The sequence below is a fragment of the Dermacentor andersoni genome, chromosome 2, assembly GCF_023375885.2.
Source record: "Dermacentor andersoni chromosome 2, qqDerAnde1_hic_scaffold, whole genome shotgun sequence".
Classification (NCBI taxonomy): Eukaryota; Metazoa; Arthropoda; class Arachnida; order Ixodida; family Ixodidae; genus Dermacentor; species Dermacentor andersoni.
In genome coordinates, this window is record NC_092815.1 from 76,509,139 (window position 1) to 76,529,377 (window position 20,239).

At 48.5% G+C, this 20,239-nt stretch overlaps 1 protein-coding gene across 1 annotated transcript in view; it reads left to right on the forward strand.

Moving 5' to 3' along the window:
* The window catches only part of LOC126541800 (unconventional myosin-Ie-like), a 364,609-nt gene that overhangs the window by 296,160 nt on the left and 48,210 nt on the right, over positions 1-20,239 (forward strand). The gene's annotated exons all lie outside the window — the stretch shown is intronic.

Below are 20,239 nucleotides of genomic sequence, written 5' to 3' on the forward strand. Positions count from 1 at the left end.
TTTGGTTCCTTCAGTGTAAACATGTTGGCCTTAGTAACAAGTTCACAAAAATTCTCATGTGCTTTCCCGCGCAATCGCTTATTGCCCACTAGCTTATTTTTGTTCCGCAGTGGCTAATGTCATTAGTCTTCCTTATCGGGAACTTATTTCCTGTTTTTACCGTATCTTTATGAACACTCGCTTGGAATAAGGCGTCTCGGGAGGTTTTATTATTTTTTCATGACAAGGTGGGGAAAATTGGGCCTGAAGGCTGCATACGTAATATCCAAGGCGCGTTGATTCCGCAAGCGGCGGTCCGCAAATTAGCGACAAGTTGTGCTGAGAAACAAAGGCTAACACTTAAGTAAAGAGCGTGTGTTAATATTCCCATGCACTTACAACGCAGCGTCTCGGTTATGTCCTTGAAGGAGCCCCTCGCGGCGCACTACGAGTGCACTAACGGCAGTAAGGGCCACGTGGGAGTTAAGGACCCAGTTTCTAAAGTTAGTTTTGGGGTGGGTCTTAAAAAACGTCGCTGCTAGCTGTCTGGGGCCACTTGACATCGTAATTGTTCTGCAGGCTCGAGAGACCGGACGTGCGTTATTGTCTTCACTTGCAGATGACCTTGCTTCCCAGACGGTTAATGAGCGTTGTTCTTTCTTTTCTTTTCTTTTTTTTTTTTTTTTGCCGAAGAGTTTTGTTATGTGCAGAAAGAAGTCCGTGTCTTATAGCTCGAGGGAGTCAAAACAAGGTTACCTGCCTCACTTCTCAGTTATGCAAGGGAACTTATACGCATAAGCGAAGATGGCTCATCTCTAAAGTCGCCGTGGTTATGTTTGAAGCCGTGAGGGAAGCGAGCGCCGGAGGAGGAAGGCGCCTGGACGTGGAGAAGAGAATCACCGCGTTCGCGCCCTTTCCGTTTGTGCTTCGATGCCGCGGTGCTGCATGTTCGCGGCGTCCCTTCTTTGTGTGTGTAGCATTATGCGCTTTCCCTGTGGCACACCAGGCGTCGCACCGTGGAGATCAATCTAGCGTCCGCGTTTGCGGCCTTTCCGTTTGTGCTTATACGCCGCGGTGCTCGCTGTGCATGTTCGCGGCGTCCATACGCTTGCACGTAACCCGCGTTCACGAAGTGAAGCGTCACTTTAACTTTTATTGCGATAGCAATTATACGGACACTACAGGCGCATTTCTGCCGTCGCCGTGAGGTTCCGTATGCGGCGCGCGAGACAGGGTGGTGAAGCGAGGGAGGAGGGGCGTTCTTCTCTGATGGCTGATACTGTGCCTCGATGTCCCCCTCGCCCGCAGCTCAGTACAGAGTGGAGACAACCGCGGCGTCTTCTACGGCGTTGGCCACGCGAATCGCGGACGCCGTAGTAGACGCATTTGGCGGACGCCGTAGGGGCGCGTTGCCGGCGCTCGTGTGTCTTGAAAGTGGTCTGCGACGTGGCTAAAGTGTGGGCCTGCGCGGGCCTCATCTTCAAAGCGATCTGCGATGTTTGCAAAGTGAGCGTGGTGCCGATAGCTTCGTATGCGCTGTGCTTTCCACGTTTCGTACGCCTTGAAGCGACAGATGCACAGAAGTCAATTGGCTCGTGGCTGCTGCCGCGATTCCTAACTCCAGCGTTTTCACAGACAGTTTCCGCTGTCATCGAGCGATGTGTGTTCATATTTACCTCTGCGCGCGTGACACCGTGCTGGTTAATTTAGTCAAAAAAAAACGTTTACGGGCTAGTTGATTTGAATGCAAGATAGAATGTGATCGCTCGACTGAACAAGGACGTAGAAAGAAGCAGACACAAAAAGAAAGCGCTATCTCCATGTGTCTGTTTCTACGTCCTCGTCGAGTCACGCCTATACAATCTATCATTGTTAATTTAGTTAGTATGCGAATGTTTACAAGTTTATACGGCCGATAAAACTACTATCCTTACTTCGTACAGCTATCTACTAATTTGCTATCGCAATCGGCGCTTCGCCTTTCCGGCTGAACTGTGATTTTTTTATTCATGCATGCAATTCTAGTGCGTCGTCGGGCTGCGAAACCAGCGTCATCGCTTATCTGATACAGTTGGCAATTCAGTTGTGATGATTGACAGTGGTACCACATTATACCTGTTATTTCGTTGCAGCCGTTCCAACGAGGGCTCCTGTCCTCGACGCCTTGAAAGAGTGCGGAATAAGTGTGTGGCTTTGTGACATGAAGACCTATAACGTAAAACTATTCCAATATGTTTTTATTTCAATCTCCCGAGGTCAAATTTGCGTAACCGCCGACGCAAGCATCGGGTGGTGACCCGCAGCGTTGCCTGAACAGCCCAATAAAACGCTCTCCTAGTTTATATTTATAGGAGGTGACTGCTTTCAAAATGAATGACATTGCCTACATTGAGCAGTTTTTCGTTTGTAATTGGCTGCCAGCAGGCGAGGAGCACGCTCAAGTGGAGAGGATTTCGATGGGGCCGAGCCAGCGTAATGAAAATAGATAACCGGATGAAGAGGGTGGTGCCGGTGTCTGCGATTAGTCCACTTTCACTTAGCTTGCGATGGCTGGTCGAAAATCGCGGCGGCGTGCAACGGAAGGCTAAGAATGCCGTTAAAACGGATCCTCAGCAAAGAAGAGTTGGCAGAGCGATGTCGTATACGTGCTGAAAGTGCTCGAAAACGTTACACGGCCACGCAAAAAGCTTTCTTGTACAAAAATGAACCCATGCTCTCCGGCAGGTGCGAGCAGCCGTTGCCTGAGCGATCGGTGGCAGCCATCTTTTATTCCTTTTGTAACGGGGCAGCCTGCGACTATTCAGAAGAAAAATCAGTTTTGTTCGGCATATTAATGCAGCTTTAACGCGTACACGTCACTTTGACGCGGTGAGCTTTCGCGGTTTTGTGACGTAGCGTGAGAGGCATGTGAAGTGGGTGGAGCCTTTAACTTTCACCAATAGCAGAGGGCTAATGGCGAAAAGGCGTCGAATCAGAAATAACTATTCTTCTTTTCTCGGTCCAATCATGCATAATAAGTGTGTACGCGTCATATCAGATGGGGAGCAATCGCGGTTTTCGTGACGTCGCGTGGCAGACAGGCGAAGTGGGGGTGTTCCAAAAAAATGTTTTGACCAATCGCGGAGGGCTGATTGCAGAATTGGAATAGAAAAGTTCGGTATAGATTTACGTTATAGAGCCCATGGTTGACATTTATAAAAGTAACTTTTGTAAACTGGTTTTGTTCCTGTATTCGATATCTCGAGCTTTGAGCTCAATATTTGAGCTAGGAAACAATTTTAGAGCACTACGTTCCGCGAAATGAGTAGTTCGAATGTGCGTTTTGTGACAAAACGCGAGCTCTTCATATCAAAATGAAGCCGTTTACCGGGCATCTCTTTCGGTTACTGCCTGTCGTTAACAGATTTCCCACTGCTCGACTTCCTTTGATCGTCAGGACGGTCGCGACGCTAAGCGATCGAGCTAAGCTTTGAACGCGCCGTGGCAGTTTCCGATACACCATGATCCCCGCACCAGAGAAGCAGGGAGAAAGGTGACGTGTCCTACAGTGCCAGAAATGCGCTGTTTGCGAGAAATATACCATAAAACTCAACCTCCATTTTTGCAAAACTGAATGCCATTATATTCCGAAGCAGAATCGCTACTGCTGGAGCTTTATAGAGCTCCAACAGTAGTCCATTATCGTCACATATACCAGGTGTTGCTTTTTATGCGGAGCACTTTTATGAGAAACTGTCATATCTAAGCCCCTGCCGTCTTTACCGATTAGCTATATGGTTAGAGGCGGACATTATCGGGAACACTACTTTAAGCGACAATTTCGCTAATTACCTAGAATGTTCTAATTAACTTTCTAGTTAGTCACTTTAGGGCACATGTTGTAATTGCCTAATTAAATCCGAAAAGAATCAATGTTCGCTTAGAAGAAAACCTACAACCAGCACCACATCCGAGATATCCGTCACGAAAATCTGCTAAATAATGCGTCGGTGTTCTAGTTATATAATATCCTTCCGAACTGTTAGAGGCGTATTTCTGGAATCTTAACTGGAAGGCCAATATATTTCGTAGCAGTTTACTTTACTGCGTTCTAGATCTAGCCGTGGAGTGTTAGCCAGCGTCCAGACCAAGAAAGTATATGGGAAAACGCGCCGAAACGTGTTTTATTGTAACGTTAACGAAATTTTTAAAAAGTACCTGTGGGATTTAGCACAAATCTCTTTTACGAGCCGCAATATTTGAAAAGTTATACACTACTTACACTGGAAATCAATAAGCGCAAGTTACTAATTAACAATGTTTCACTAATTAACTTTTGAACTAATTGTTTTGACGCACATATCTTACTACACGAATTGAAGCCAGTGATCTCACAAGGCACTTCCTCTTGGAATAAATTTTAAAAAAAGCTAGCACCAGTTTTGAGTTAAGCGCCGTCAATTTTTTGACGAAACGCCTTTTTATACATTGAAGCTCAAGAGTTAATGGGACACCAATGCATTTGGTCGCAATCTTTGGAAGCGCATATCTCGAAACTGGTGACATCCTCAGAATTCGTTCCAAGTGGACACGAATGTAAATGCTATCTGCTACAATTCGTAATTTGCAACATGTGGCTCAAAGTAGTTAGTTTAAATGTTAATCAGCAAGATTTGTTACTTAGTTAGATATTTGCTTTCATTTCTTGTGCAAATAATGTCTGTCTTGGAGTGTAACTTAGCTCATTTAGTAGAATGAGGGACCATGTCACGCGTGATTTTTAAAAATTCCGTGAACAATATATATATATATATATATATATATATATATATATATATATATTTGCCATCAGCTTCCGTCGGTCACAAACAGTCGTAAACGGCATGTGAGCCGCAGCTTTCAATTTCGCGATGCACTCGGAGCCGGAGGTCACATTATTTTTCGAGACTCCCGCATTCCGTAAACTCTTATCCGCCAACGGTATACGACTCAGGGAACACGCGGCCCTCTAAAGACAAGAAAAGAAAAAAGAAAAAAGAGGGGGGAGCGGAAAGAAACGCGTTTCCGCGGCGACCTTGACACACACACACACATTCGGGCATGCCGCGGTGACAAATTAGTCGGGCGTGCGCTAGCTCGGTGCCTCCCTATTATACGAGCACTTTGCATCCGCTCAGAAGTTCGCTGATGCGCTCCCTCATTAGCAGATGGCGTTCTTGGGTCGTCTCGAACGGGGCGGGGCCTCTCCGAAGCTTGTTAACCGCGGCCCACCTTGCTCCCAGGCCCCGGTTGCTGGCACACGTCGTTTCACGCGTGGGAACTATACGGTGACTTCGCGCTCTACAGGCGAGCGTTCACCGGAGAGCTGCCAATGCGGACCGTCAGAAGCACACGCTCGCGTGCGTAATCGATGTGTGGCGGACGACCGCCGTGGCTGTCTCCTCTCTGTCAAACAAATGGAGTATTTCCTGTTCGCCGCACGTAATGCAGCCATTCGTCGTGCTGACTCTGGAGATGGATGTAGTAACTATAATTGATATGTCACTGTTAATAATTGATTAGGCGCAGCTAGTAAAAGCAACACGGTGCTATACTTCTAGCGCCGTGTTATATAACTGTAGCTAGCAATTCCGCCAGCCGTTTTCCTCCTTTTACAGCGATTAAGCGTTACTATACAGGAAAGCTTTAGGAAAACTAGTTAACTAGTTAGGAATCTAGTTTAGGAAAACGTTGCTACAGGAAAGCTAGCATCACTAAATACTGACCGTACAGTTCTTGCTTGGATCGAAAACTACTTGTCGTTCCGCCGACAGTGCGTAGTATTAAATGGCAAGAAAAACAGTTTCGTAGATATCATGGACATCGGGGGTCCGATAGGGCTCAGTTTTGGGGCCACTTTATTTTTAATATACATAAATGACATTTGTTCAGGAATTAGCTCTACTAGACGGTTGTTTGCCGGTGACTGTGTCCTATATAGGAAAATTTAAAAAACAAGATGACGTTGCCCTGTTACAAGGTGACTTATCATGTGTTCTTGAATGGTGTTCAAGATGGGGAATGAACCTAAACGCTAAAAAATGCGTTCATATTACTTTTTACACGTAAAGAACACAGGCTAACCTCTGAGTATGTCATCAGCAATAACACAACGAAGCAAAAATTACACTATATATACTTAGGTGTGACATTCTCAGCCGACTGTTCATGGAATACTCACGTTGATACAGTGGTTGCTAAGATCGCCAGGACCTTAAATATTATACACCGAAATCTGAGACACGCGCCGCCTTGTTTCAACTCAACTGCTCACCTAACATACGTTCGACCAATGCTCGAGTATGATTGTGCCGTGTGAGACCCTTGACAAAAAAGACTAAGTGATAAACTTGAAAAAATCCAGAACAGAGCAGCAAGGTTTGTTTTATGCCGGTACTTGAGAACCGATAGATGTACCAATATGAAAAATAAATAGGATGGTAAATTCTTTCCTCTCGTCGAAAAAGCTTGCGACTGAAACTCCTTTATTAAATACTTCATGGTGAAACCGGCATTCGAAAGGAAATGTACTTACACAGGACTCATTATGTCTCTGCACGTACTGATCATCGTTTCAATATTTTAGAATACCGCACTAGAACTAGTATGTATGCTAATTCATTTTTTGTTCGTTCCATTAGCGAATGGAATCGCCTATCAAGTCAGCAAGTGTGCTGTGTCAGTGAAGGGTGTTCTTTTTTTTTTTTTGACATTGTAAAACCCCTGCTATAGCACCTTCGGGCTAAGAGGGGTAATCATTGAATTAACAATAAAGGACTTCGCCCTGCCTTTGTGTAGCGAACTGCTCTGGCCAGGAACTGTTACCGGAGTGCACTGTATTGTTAACGGCACTGTTTAATTAGATATCGGGGGTGCCAGCCAAGGGGACAATAGAATAAAAAATAACAACTGGAGTTTAAAAGAGGGCTAGGAGGGGTGTGGGGATGACAGTGTGCGATGATGGCACATATATCGCCCAGTGTCGTTTGCTGTGCTGTCCCTGTCGCAATATACTTCCTGCGTTCACCGCCCTGCATCAATAACAGTACGTGTACGAAAAGTGGGCAGGAAGGCGGAGCCCGTGTAAATTATCTGAGCAGCTTGGATTGCATCACCTTGTACCCAACCAGGCAGCAAACACGACAATATAAATTAAGGCAGACAGCAAAAGTTCGTCGCAATTTATTCTGAACGAATTAGTTCGAGAATAAAACGGCAAACCCGTTTCCGCGGCACGGTTTGAGAAGAAATCCATTTGGCAGGTAGCAGGAGCGTTACTTCCTCAGTCTATGCACATCGTTGAGCTCCTAACTGTACCCCAGGAACACACTCCCGAGTCTTAACGAAGTCGTCCGCAGAAACACAGGAATGCCACGGCGGGAGCTCGACTCGTTTTGCCAGTCTGTCCGACGACGCGAGCGAGGAAGTCGAGCTTGTACGAATCATCGTGGCAGCCCGACCGGTTCTCCCCAGCCAAACTCGGCATACCACTGGTCGCAGCTGTTGCTCGCCGCCGCATTATCGAGCGAGGCAGGACAAACGTCAGTGGAATTGTTTCGTCATACAACAGGCGGGAGGCGGGAGGGGAATATAAGGGGACCTCTAGAGAGATAGTTACGTTTTCTTGCTGTTTTTTTGTACGTCTCGTTCAGGCCATCCTCATCTCCGCGCCGTCGTCCGAGCGTGGAAGAAGAAAAGGCGTTCGTGCTCAACGAAACGCGGCGACTCCTGCTTTCCCGATGTAGCGCCTATTTGCGCGATGCGGAAGACAGATAAAGTGTGTGTGTGTGTGTGTGTGTGTGTGTGTGTGTGTGTGTGTGTGTGTGTGTGTGTGTGTGTGTGTGTGTGTGTGTGTGTGTGTGTGTGTGTGTGTGTGTGTGTGTGCGTGTGTGTGTGTGTGTGTGTGTGTGTGTGTGTGTGTGTGTGTGTGTGTGTGTGAGAGAGAGAGAGAGAGAGAAAACATGGAAGCAATGCTGTGGCGCGCCTCCGCCTTCAGCTTGCAGGCTGCAACATCAGAAAGCGAGCGAAAGCATCGACCTATAGTTGCGGTGCGCCACTTCACAATCAGCAGTGGACATGCTGCTTGTTGTTCTGGAGAGTGAGCTGAGAAGGTTGGTGCAGGGCGGTTGAGCACACTAGATGGCTACGCGATAACGGGAGAGGAGGAGACGGCAGGGGTCTGAATCTGATGTTTTTGCTGTTAACTGTTGTTGCGCCCCCTCGAGAAAATTGCGCACAACACGCACGAGTTCGGGTGTCCACCTCTCTTTTTCGTTCTGTGTTTCTTATTTTCGCTACAGGCAATGTGGTTCTTGCCTCGTCGTCATCCTGCGAGACTAATGAGATTGGGAGTGGGTCGCACCATTTGGCGCAATGTCCGGAACGGACGTCGAGAAAGAGTTTTGCGTCATAGAAGAGGTTGGGCAAAGGTGACGAGCTTCTTGGTGTCTGACGAACGAGATAACTATAATGAAAGAAGATGGGCCAGTCGACGCAGTACCTATTGCGCTGACCGAAAGCGTAAAAACAATAGCAAGGCTGATTTCCTGACCAGCTGACGCACGGCTGTCTTTAGCGCGAACGATGTAAATGCGGAACAGGCCGTACGAGCGAAAGTGGTATCAGGCGTGATGCAAGCGGAATGATATAGAATCTTGATTCGAAGGTGACTGGCTCATACTGTAGCAAAGGCTTCAACGCAAGCCAGACGAAACCACGAGAATGGCGCAAAAAGACTGGCCCTAGCTGCTCTCTTTCTACATGATATAGAGTGCGTATGCGTGACATATCTCCATTACCTGCACTCACGACCGCTGTGTCAAACGAAGACGTGTAATATACGGAGGACATCGGAAAGCGAATGGAGATGCCGCGTCTTCCTCTTGTGTTTATTCAACATACGGATCTTCGAATTTTCTGCCGTAGTGGATTGCCAACCTTGACTGGCGGGATAAACCGGCTGGTTGCAGCAGCAGCCCCACCACTACCGTCACCAATAAACTTTCATGTCCTTCTTATGTATCTGTCCTTTTCCAAATTGATAATGTTGCCAAAATGTCCGAGTTTGGTACAATTGCGCTTGAAGAACTCCGCTTTTTCTAATGGCAGAATGTGCTTTCATATTTCGTATTGACACTCAAGTTGGCGCCTCCAACTGTTCTTTTATAAATATTCACCTACTAGTGGCACATGTCTATTTTTTTTTTAAGCGTTAGCTTGTATTAGCTCGTTGCTCATTATCGGGCCGTTGGCGCCGTCCGCAACGAGAGAGGCGCCAGCAAATTCTTCCACTCATGAGACATAAGTGTTCGATGACGTGACGCAAGGCTAGGTTCACTGTAACACCACCAGATGGTATTACCCTCCCCGCAACACTACGCAGCACTAGAGTCACTCGAAAGAAGTCGCAGTTTCGGCCGAAAACCGAAGTATCGATTGCGATATCAATTAGTCGAGCGCTATGGCTATGCGAAGTTACGATAGCAGTTTTACCGGCCGTATAAACTTGTAAACATTGGCATACTAAATTAATTAACAAGCATGCTGTCACGCGTGCACAAGCAAACACCAACACATCTCAATGGCCGCGGAAAGTCGCTATCAAAACGCTGGAGTTAGGAAGCGTGGCAGCAAGCGCCGCGAACTAAGCCGCGAAATACAGCGCGCGTTGTCAGGATTGGGGGCTCAATCCCATCGCTCGTGATCCGTTGTCAAGATTGGAGTCGGGCATGAATTAGAAGGTAGCTGGCCCATGCCGTCGTCCAACTTATCCACGCTGAGGGCGTTGATGAAGGGGAGAACTGCTTCTCATCGAGAACGAGGAATATGGGTTTATTTACAGTATTTATATCAGTCTAACATGACTGTATGAGAAAGTACATCAGTCTAACATGACTGCTTGAGAGAGAATGTCCTGAGCAGCCGCACAACAGCGGTTTTTAAACACTCGGTCCTCTCCCGATACAAGGTGATGCGAACGTTCGTTTCGTCATCGCAAACTAGCCGCCTCCCCGCAGGACGGTCTACACACACAAATGCACACACGTGCGAAGGTCCGGAACCGACGTCAGAGGGGCCCCGTAGAACTCGGAGCCGTTCCGCGTAGCGCGTTGTCTTGCGTCTTGGTCGGTGCATGGGAAGCAGCGCCAAACGGCGTTCCCGCGGCAACTCGCGCACCCGTAGCAGATCAGGTCCGCGTTGGGGAGTTTGGGAACAATAGTTGGCCCGCCGAACTCATTCCGTCACAACGGCGATGAGGCTAGAGGTTGGCGGCGGTTTCAGCACAAAGCCTGCTTCACCGAACGCATCCTAGCTGAAGCAACGGAGAGTGGGGGATGCGCGTCTTGTTCCCCGACACAAAGTCGATTTAGTCACGCTGTGGCTGGAGGTTGGCGGCGATGCTCCCGAGATGTTGCTTCCACAGTAGCAACTGGGTGGCAAACTTGCACTGTAGCTGGCCGTTCTTAACAGCGTCGGACTCTGTCCCCGTTGCAGATGGCTTTCCAGATACAGCGGCTCCCGGAGTACAATGCGCCCCCTCCCCCCTCCTTATCCTACCTCCGGATCCTTGCGCGCGACGGAATACGGCGCGCTTCCTCCTCGCTTTCCTCGCTTGTGTGCGCGAGATTGAGCCGCAACCGCCGGCTCCCCATGGTACGCTTTCACTCGCAGATACAGCGCACGGCGACGATTTTATCGCCTTTTGACTTTGTACTTTGTACAGTGCCGCTAGATGGCAACACTGTTTTTGGACAGTGTTTCCCATAATGTCGATTACGGTCGCAGCACATGCTGTGCGACAAATTCGACGGGCGCGCACGCACGTGTGCAGACGTGCAGCATACATCCTCATTCGTATAGCCCTCCGCCAAGCGCAAGTCCATATTGAACTAACCGAATTTCCCAAAGTAAGTTGCGTCAGAAAATTCGTAAAGTACGACTTACACATAAGCAGCAGACATGACAGCTTCGTGTTATAATTATAATATACGAGAAAAAATAATTTTGTTAAGCGGAAACTCACAAGAAAAAGCCCCTTTTCCAGCCGCCGTTTGAGGCCTGTCTGAGTGGCCGCGTCCGCTAGGTAGCAGTACTGTTTTGGGGTGAGCACGAGTCGACGAAAAATGACGACCAACTAGACGCTAACAGCTTCGCTGTAAAATTTGAAGCTGGAAAACGGAAGAACAAGATGATAAAATAGCGGATGCAGCATGTGATTAGCCACCGCCAATTGCATGGCTCCAGTTTACGTCGCTATTCTTGTCAACTCTATCTCGGGTCCTGTGAGCGAGATAAAAATTCCGCTCACGCATCTCTATTTTTCGATGCTAGGAGCCTCCAAGATGTCTCTGGATGCTCTATATTTTGTTGCCCGTGTTAATGAAAAGGCATTTAGAGAAATCGGTGTAGTTGTTAATGTTCACAGAAAGGCCTCTCGCTGAGCTGACTTGTTGGCTTCAGTGGCGGCTACGGAAATTGGGCTTTGACGAAATCGCAGTTCGTGCTAAGCAGAATATTTTTGCATTGAGCCTATGGTGAAATGACCACTGTTCACAATTTTTTTCATCATAACCGAAAATTCGGCTTGACGTGGTTCCTCTTAACGGGAGTCTGCAGCATTACAAATTCGGAAAGAAATAAGTTTTATCCAGCTGTACCTACTGAGGTTTACGCGGCAAAGAAGGATCTTCCCACTTAGATGCCCTACGGCGCACATTTAATAGAACTCCACTCTTTATCGCTCCACGCAGACGAACTCAACGGAATTTATGTGAAAGCTGCTGTCAAACTTAAACTGAAATGGGAGTTAAGTTCGTTTGAAACAAAGCTAAGCGCACTTAAAGGAAATTATTGATCGAGATAGGTGATTAGCTGATCTCCTAATTCGTGTGCTTAGACGTCCGCAATAAAATTTCGAGGGTGCTCGTCTTTCCAGCAAAAGACGAACTGAAGTGCTCCTATAATAGAAATGCTCCCCTGCTCCCGCATCCTTCCTCTTCAGGTTTTATTTCCTTCTTCATCGAAGCTGAAATCCGAGCTTGTAGAAGAAGAGTAAAACGCTTCATATGAAGAACTCGACTCAAAACAGAAGTGAGCAGCCTCCGCTGACACGAGTTCCCACTCGAGAAAGTTTAGGATGGCTGAGTACCCACTCCGCAGGAGGGCCTGCCACTAAGCCTCGCTCCCTTCAGGGCGTGTTGGGCGTCCTGCTTCGCTGAGGTTCTCAGATGTTATGTGACGATGGGAAAGCCGAGCGCGATGGTAAGTAAATTGGATAAACCACTCTTGCGCGTTGCACTACCCTTCGCTGAAAAGCTCGGATCGTTATTTTTTCTTGATTATTGCAGGTATACTTTCGGCGAACTTCGCTCAGGAAAGTGAGAGGAAGAAAAGGAACAATTAGCTTGTAAGGAGAGCGAACTGAGCAAGTTGGTATTGATTCATGTCGAAAATTTAGCGCCAAACACAGACAACGACGAAGGGAGACAACACCACGAGCGCTTACTGTCAGCTGAAGGTTTATTTCGGAAAAGATGGGTATATATATAGTGAAAATGTTGCGCATACGCTCACATGCGCAGCAAAATTATACATTTATAAATTAGCTTGTTCGGACGGACGGACGGACATACACGTCCAGGCAAACAAATGAAACACAGGCACATCGCTAATGCATTAGGTATATTTCATTTTTTGCCGGCTATATACAGAAACTGCGGAGTGTGAACGCCCAGAAACAAAAGGAAGGAAACAGCCCCACAATGTCATGTTTTACCTGGAGCAGTCGTAATATTTATGAAACAATATATTGTAAGAGTTGGGGTCGGGCATGTCAAAAGGGGTAGTTGGCTCATACCGTCGTCCGACTCATCCACGCTAAGGATGTTGTTGAAGGGAGGAACATGTTTTCATCGAGAACGAGTAGTACTGGGTCTATTTACAATATCTACATGAAGAATGGAGAACGTTACGTCTCATCAGTCTAGCATGACTGAATTGAAGCACACTGAGAAGCCGAAAAAGTCCGCTTAATATTTAATATTCGCTCTGTCCTTCCTAGATACCTAGGCCAGGGAAATCTGCCTTCCCACCTTCGTGCAATCGGAGCGTCCATGCAAAGTCGTCGAAGGACCCGCGTTGAGGGCGAGGGTTCACACAATCACTCCCGCACCTTTGTTCACTGAACACACAAAAAGGAGGAGCGCTTCACAGACAGAGATTGTGACGCTTGACTCTAGCTGGCGCGTCTTGATTCATGGGATGACCCAGCAGTTAGCTAGAGCGTCTGTCAAACGACCGTGGCGGTTACCGGAGTCCGTGAGAAACGCCGTAGAACACCCTTTTCCCTGGAGGTCTTGCTCCCGTCGTTCGTGACGGTGACAGTGGACCAACAAACGACACTCGATCTGCCAAATGTGTCTCGCCTTGCTGACATCTTAGGTCTGTCCGAGGGGAACGCACTGTTAGCTTCACAAAGCGATTCGTCGCAGTGGGTCAGGAGAGGCTAGAAGGCCACTACCCCCGCTGACCGATCGTAACAATATGTACATAGGTGTACGACAGCAAAGTCATCACTCATAATCAAAATGAAATGTCACGACGGCGCGGGCATTAAATACAAAGTGATCGATCATAACATCGCTGTTGTATTCTGTTAGGCTTCAAGCAGCCTATTCTTGTTTTAGATGGGGAATCTATCTTAGTGTTCTGTTGAAGTTGGCAGCTTGTTATATACCCCCGATGGTTGAATCAGAAACGACCAGTTCCACCGTACTTCTTGTCTCATGCACTTCGCCCGCCTGTGTTTCTTTTCGCGCCTTTACTCTGCGGCGCCTTCGGGACATCACAATCGCTACCTTCGGCACATTCTGCGCTATGTGATAGCACACGCTTTGTAGCACTTCCCGCAATAACAACTACGGTAATTATTTCCACATTCAAACGCCAGCTCGAATTACATTTTGTTCAAAGCGACAAAGCGAGCATTGGATGCAAGAGTCAATTTCCGAGTGATAGCGGCGCGGTGATGGGACGAGGGAAGAAGACAGGCGACACATACAGCGCAGGGCGTTGCATGCCTTCTTATAGTCTACGCCTTGAGCTTCGTTCTAGGCCTGTTCTCGCTCTTCTTCCGCATGATGATGAATTGCCAGCCTTGGAAAATCTCATCCCAATTTCCGAGAGGCGAACAAACGACGCGCGTCACGTGAACACTTACTTTCGCCTCTCGCAGAACGGTCCCTGCTGCGCTCGTAAGCGAGACGTGTTCGCTTAGCAAAAGCAACAGCCGCTGGATCTTTCGTTTGTTTGTTTCATCCACGGGCCGAGCAAGAGCACTGGCCGCTGCACACGTTCGTTCTGTCGCGAACTCCCCACCCCCATTTCCCTCAGGCACACGACGGCTGACACGCGCTCTCAGTAAAGAGGCGAGAAGAAGCGAGGTTCCAACGAGACATTGAGCCGCGGTCTTGGCACTGTCGCATTGGTGGCCTGCCCTGCGCGCCGGGTGCGGCCGCGGCGGTAATTAATGGCTCTCTCCGGCTCTTCGGAGGCGGCGAAGGTGGCAAGTGCGCGCCGCCGCGCGATCGGCTCGAAGGCGTTGTCCCGGACAGTGCCGTTCGGTGATTTATGCGCTGCGAACTAGTGTCGAGACAGCGGCGGACAAAGCAAGAGAACCGAGAGAAAGATCGGACTGCCGTCGGTCCCTTGGCAGCGCGAAATGTATTGACGTTGTGCCCGGGGCAAGATGAAAGTCCGCGTCGCCAATCACTGCGCGCTAATGGCTTCGGCTTCACGTTTTCGTGCCAGCGCTGCAGGGAAGGTAAAGAAAAAAAAGTGTGAGAAACGTGCATTTTTGGTTGCGTGCTTTGATTAATATAATGCGAAAGGATAGAAAGTTGGGCGAGTTGGTACGGTAACATGATCTTGAATTGTAGCGCGAAGTGAGATATACAAAGACTAGAAGCAGACAGGCGCTCGTCCTGTCTGCTTCTAGTCTCTGTCTGTGTCACTTAGCGCTACAATTCAAGATCGTGTTGATTAATATAGCCTGAAAAGTATGTTTGCCCACAGCTCGAGCGGATCCCGCACACAGCTTCACTCAAAGCGAACTCCTGGCAAAACGGCGTCCCTTTATCTTGTGTTTTGTTCCCTCTGTTGCAGCTTATGGGGTAGGCTGTCACCGCTCATATATCTGTGCAGTGCAGCCTCGCGTCCGTGCGCCACACGTTTCTCTCTTTCCACATTCCTTGTCCTCCGTCACCAGCGCACGGTAGCAAAACAGAGTGTATACTTGTTGAGCACCATACTTTTCGATCTCGTTGTCTATTCCTTCCGTCACTGGCTTATTGAGTGACTGAAGAAAATCAGTGCTGTATATATATATAATAAAAAAAAAAAAACACCGCCCAAGAATTCTGTACAGATGGCTAACCAGCGAAGCTGAAACATGCGTGCGGCCCGGGTGTTTACCATTGGGTTAATCCCGACGGTGCATTAAGGTCTTCCTCAATTATTGGTTACGTCTTTGTGTTTCTTAATCTGGTTACACACACGTTCGGCTGCGATGGAGAAAACGACGTCAATCACGGTATGCCCCCAGTCCACCGTTGTCGCTTGCGTTCGGTGTCTCGAGTTTGCTCGGTGGCGTGGTTAGCAGCATCCGCCCGGCATTACCGCTTGTGATTCTTAATCCCCCCTTCTTAACCCCCTTAATCTATGGCTCATACCCCCGTAAACGCGGCCTGAGTGAGTGAGTGAGTGAGTGAGTGAGTGAGTGAGTGAGTGAGTGAGTGAGTGAGTGAGTGAGTGAACTTTATTGTAGGTCCGGCGAGGACGCGAACTCGTCGCGCACCCGGCTAGTCCCACGTCGGCGGGACCGGCAGGTCTAGCCCACCGGCCCGGTCGCGGGCACGCCGGACGGCCAGGATTTGCTATTCTAGAGCGGGGCTACGCAGAAGCGAGTCCCACTCCTCCTTGATGAACTTGGGGTATGTCGACCCGCACTCCCAGAGAATGTGAGGTAGAGTGGAAGTCTGGCCGCAGGACGGGCAGGCGTCGTCGCGATACACGTCGGGGTAAGCCTCGTGGAGAGCGGACAGACACGGATATGTGCTGGTCTGTAGGATCCTAAGCGAAACGGCTTGCGCGGCCTCCTCATTACTACGACAGAAGAGAATTGAAATTTTACACTGGAATGAGGAGCGGCAACGGAGCCAACTCTGTAGAAGACGCCGACGAGGACGAACGCGGTATCAGTGGATCGAGCGCGTCCGCGCGGTTGCGCCGAGGGGCGCCAACGAGCGAGCTGGGGTAGAAGACTACGACGCTCGAGCCATTGCTGATGATGATAGTTTTCTGTACACAGGCGCGGACAGACGGATTTTCGTTTCGCCTAGCCATATAAAGCTTCGCTTTAATAGCAGCAGCAGCATCGAGAGCAACTCGGATGTCTTATCACACTTCGCAGTAGAAATGAACAGCACAAAAACTGAAATGAAGGCACTTAGCAGACAAAGCACATGCTAGAGAGTCGCAAGCCCCAGTTAGGCCACCCCTGGTATATAGTGTCTCCAAATGATGAAGAAATATACGTGTAACTTTTAACAGCAGAGCTGTTTAAGCTTTTAGTTCAGCCGTGGAGCGTTACCAGAAAACTCAGCCCATGGAGCTGTGCGCCGCCTCGCGCTGTCTAACAACCGGGTCACCTGCGAGAGCACCGAGCCACGTAACCACCTCGCAACCCTCGCGCGTAGGGCGGAGTTGTGACGTCACAGGCGAGCAGTCGCAGGCCGGGATCGCTTTCTCGGCGACCTTGAGCGTTCAGGCGCCGACTGTCGCGTTCCCTGGACTGAAACTCGGGAGCTTCCAGCGTCAAGCCCGCCGAGACAACAACTTAACAAAACCTACCATAACCTCGCAAAACATAGAAACAACTTAGCCAAGCCTACCACAACCTCGCAAAACCTACAAACAACTTAGGCAAGCCATGTAAAAGCTGGTGTTCACAATCTCCGCTGTTGACTCCAGCCTTGCAGCACTAGTCTAAGTTGCGCATGTTCTTTTATTGCATACCCCTGGTTCAACCGGGCGCACGAAATTGTTATAATGAAGTGGTATACTCCAAAGGCGGCCTATTTATTCGTGAGCACTGGCATTTTGCCATATCTGGATAATCGGTTTTAGTAAGATCCTTCTTCACCACATGGTAAATATATTGCTGAGCATCCCATCGTTATCTGCGCGTATATGGCCTCTGCTGTACTTCGGGAAACGAAAAAGCGCGTGAAGCTGCCCGATGAGACATAAGGTGAGTAAATGTGCGGTGCATGTGTTAGATGCAGTTCATCCCGAACAGGAGTAATCGAAGCTCTGTGGAAGAGATCTTCGTCATGCAGTATATTATAATGACGGTGGTAATGACAGAAATGCGCCCTAATAAATTTATGTCTGAACTACGACGACGACAAAAAAAGCAGCGTGCAATGATCGTTGAGGAGTCGTCTCGTAACTACATGCTACAAAGCCAGATGTATGCAGCGAAGCTACGAAGCTAGCAACAGCTCTCTAGGCACTTCATGAAATGTTTATAATGGGAAGGGTATCGCAGTTTTCCTGATGATCTGGGTGGCGATTCTCCCGAACCTCCCGAGCCCGCAGTATACGCGGGAAACAACCTCGAGGTATACCGCGGTATTGGCTCTTTCAAAATTGACATTCTCTTTCATACTTTCTTCGCTGATTTCGCGTATTTTCTCGCCCAGGTTTTGTACGAACGCTTGCAGCGGCCGAATCGGGCAGCAGTGCAACACTGTAGTGGCGTAAAAGAACCAAGAGAACATCGGTGCAGAGTCGGTGGTCGAGCTTGCGTCCTTAGGGAGTCTGTACGGTCAGCCACACTGCTTGCTGGCAATAACCAGGTTCAATGTGCAATGGCCCGAACCCCGCGTCGTTGTCCGGCGCTGAATATTTAAGGGACGTGCTGGACACAGGAGCTTTCGCAGGAAGAACTAGGGAAACTTGCATTCAGATTCAATTTGCGTAACGCACACCTGAAGCGCCTGTACTTTCCGCAAGTCATTCGCTTAAAGGGCAGAATGGCGGCGCGATCTGTTGGCAACTGCTAAGGTCGCCACATCCGAAATGCCTCGTCACGTGCACGGCCCGTTTTCCCTTGCGTCCATTAGACTCAAAAATCATTTTCGAAGCAGAGTGGAGGAGCCACGCGTCCTTTAGGCACTAGCATATCCAGGTGGAAGGGCCCTGCCGCCCCCCTCTCCCCATTCCCAGCGCCATATAAATGTCGGCACTTTTTTTTACGCTTGTTTGTACGCATTAGTTGGTTTTTGCATACATCTATGCGGAACATTCGTGTGCTCACGGAATTAAACATGCAATGGAGCGTGCCTTAGACTATAGTGAACGCATATTTAAGTTACCAAGGCTAGCTGCAGCGTCCACGCCTTCCCATTGCCTACTCTTTCTTCCTTATTCTTTTTTTTTTTGGGGGGGGGGGGGGGGGTGATTGGCCCCAGCGCCCTTGATGCGATCCTGGATCCGCCTCTGTTTAGCAAGTGCTAATTAATTTGGTCCATTCCCGGACAGTGGCACTGTGCCGACTAGCTGCTGCCGAGCCACGTCACAATAGAGCGGTGGACATGCTGAATTGGGTCGATCTCCTCAGTGACTACGTTCAGAGCTCATGTGCAGCGGCTCGGAGGTCACCATGATGACAGTAGTCCTCGCCGCTCTCCTTTGGAGCGATTCTCGACATTGTCAAATTCTGCCATATTGTCAAATTTGGTAATGGCGGCATCTTTGGCCAATCAGAGAGGCCGTAGCAGCCCTCTGAGTGCCTCTGATTGGTTCAAAATGCCACCATTACAGAATTTGACAATATGGCAGAATTTGAGTGTCCAGAATAGTACCCCCGCTGTATTTGGGATTGAGGTAAACTTGAGGGGAATGACGAAGAGAATGCCGCATTGTAGATTTTTCCAGTGAATTACTGCGGGAGCCTCAACCCATATAATTATAGAATCTTACTATTCTAGAATACACAATTTCCCTTTTGATCTCTAGGGCTACGCACGTTTCGCATATTACAAATCATAGTGTCCCTAGCCTTCTGTACATCTTTGTGCCCACCCATCAGCTCGTAGAGCGCAGGTTAGGTTGCCCCGATAGCTGCGCCGCCGTTAAGCGTGAATAAAACCATCGACACAAAAAATGGCCTCTCAGATTGGGCGGCGCGCCTCGGAAGCCATGCACAGTTCGCCCTTGCCGTCTTTCGAAAGCACAGTGCCGTATTGGTTCTTTCTGGTGCGGTCGTGTTTTCGGCTAGCTTTTTGATGTGTGTGTGTGTGTAGTGACTTTTGAAGGAGAGGAAGGGAGAAGTGCAGTGCCGTAACTGTCTCTCAGAGGAGGACACCTCAACAGCACTGCACAGGGAAAGGGGAGTGGGGAGAAAAATATCAGGGAGAGAAGGAAACGGAGGCGGAAAAAAAAAATAACTGAATGTGCGTGAGTACGCACGTTCGCGCACGCGTTTGTGTGTTCGTACGTATTTGTTCGTGTTTTCTTTTTGTTTGTTGTGCGCGTACGTATATCATATGGTCGTAGAACTTTTTTTAACGATTTCTCCGTTCACATGAACTTATACAGGAGCTCCTCATAGACCTTTTTTGTGTTTAAAGCTTTCTTGCAAATATATTGCTCAACCGAACACTTCCTTTTACCAAATTATGACTTACGACTCCCTTTTTTTCGGGCAAATATGGACGATTTCAACAAGATCACGGTGGTTTTCGTACACGCTCCAAGATGGCGCAGCGAAGGTGAGAACCATTATTACGGCGGCGTACACCATGACCCCACCTTGAAAGTTGGGCTTCGTATCGAGGCACCCTAAGGCCAGTTGGCTTTGGAGGCCCACGATAAAACCACAAATGAGGCAGTGGTGGGAGACATGGGTTGGACCTCTTTGAATCAGAGCAGCGCAGAGCAATATTAGTTTTGAAGAAATAATCAAGAACATGGATGAAAATACACGGGCGGCTAGAGTGCACAAATATCTGTACCTCAAAGGCATGGACACGAAATGGACGATGAGGTTAAGAAAGTTGGCAACCAGGTACAGGGTAGGGTAACTGAAAGAGTAAATAAAGGAGCTATTCAAGATAAAGTCACCGAAACAGAGGCAGTAAATTGGATGCAAAAAGAAAGACATGTAAGCAAAGACCAT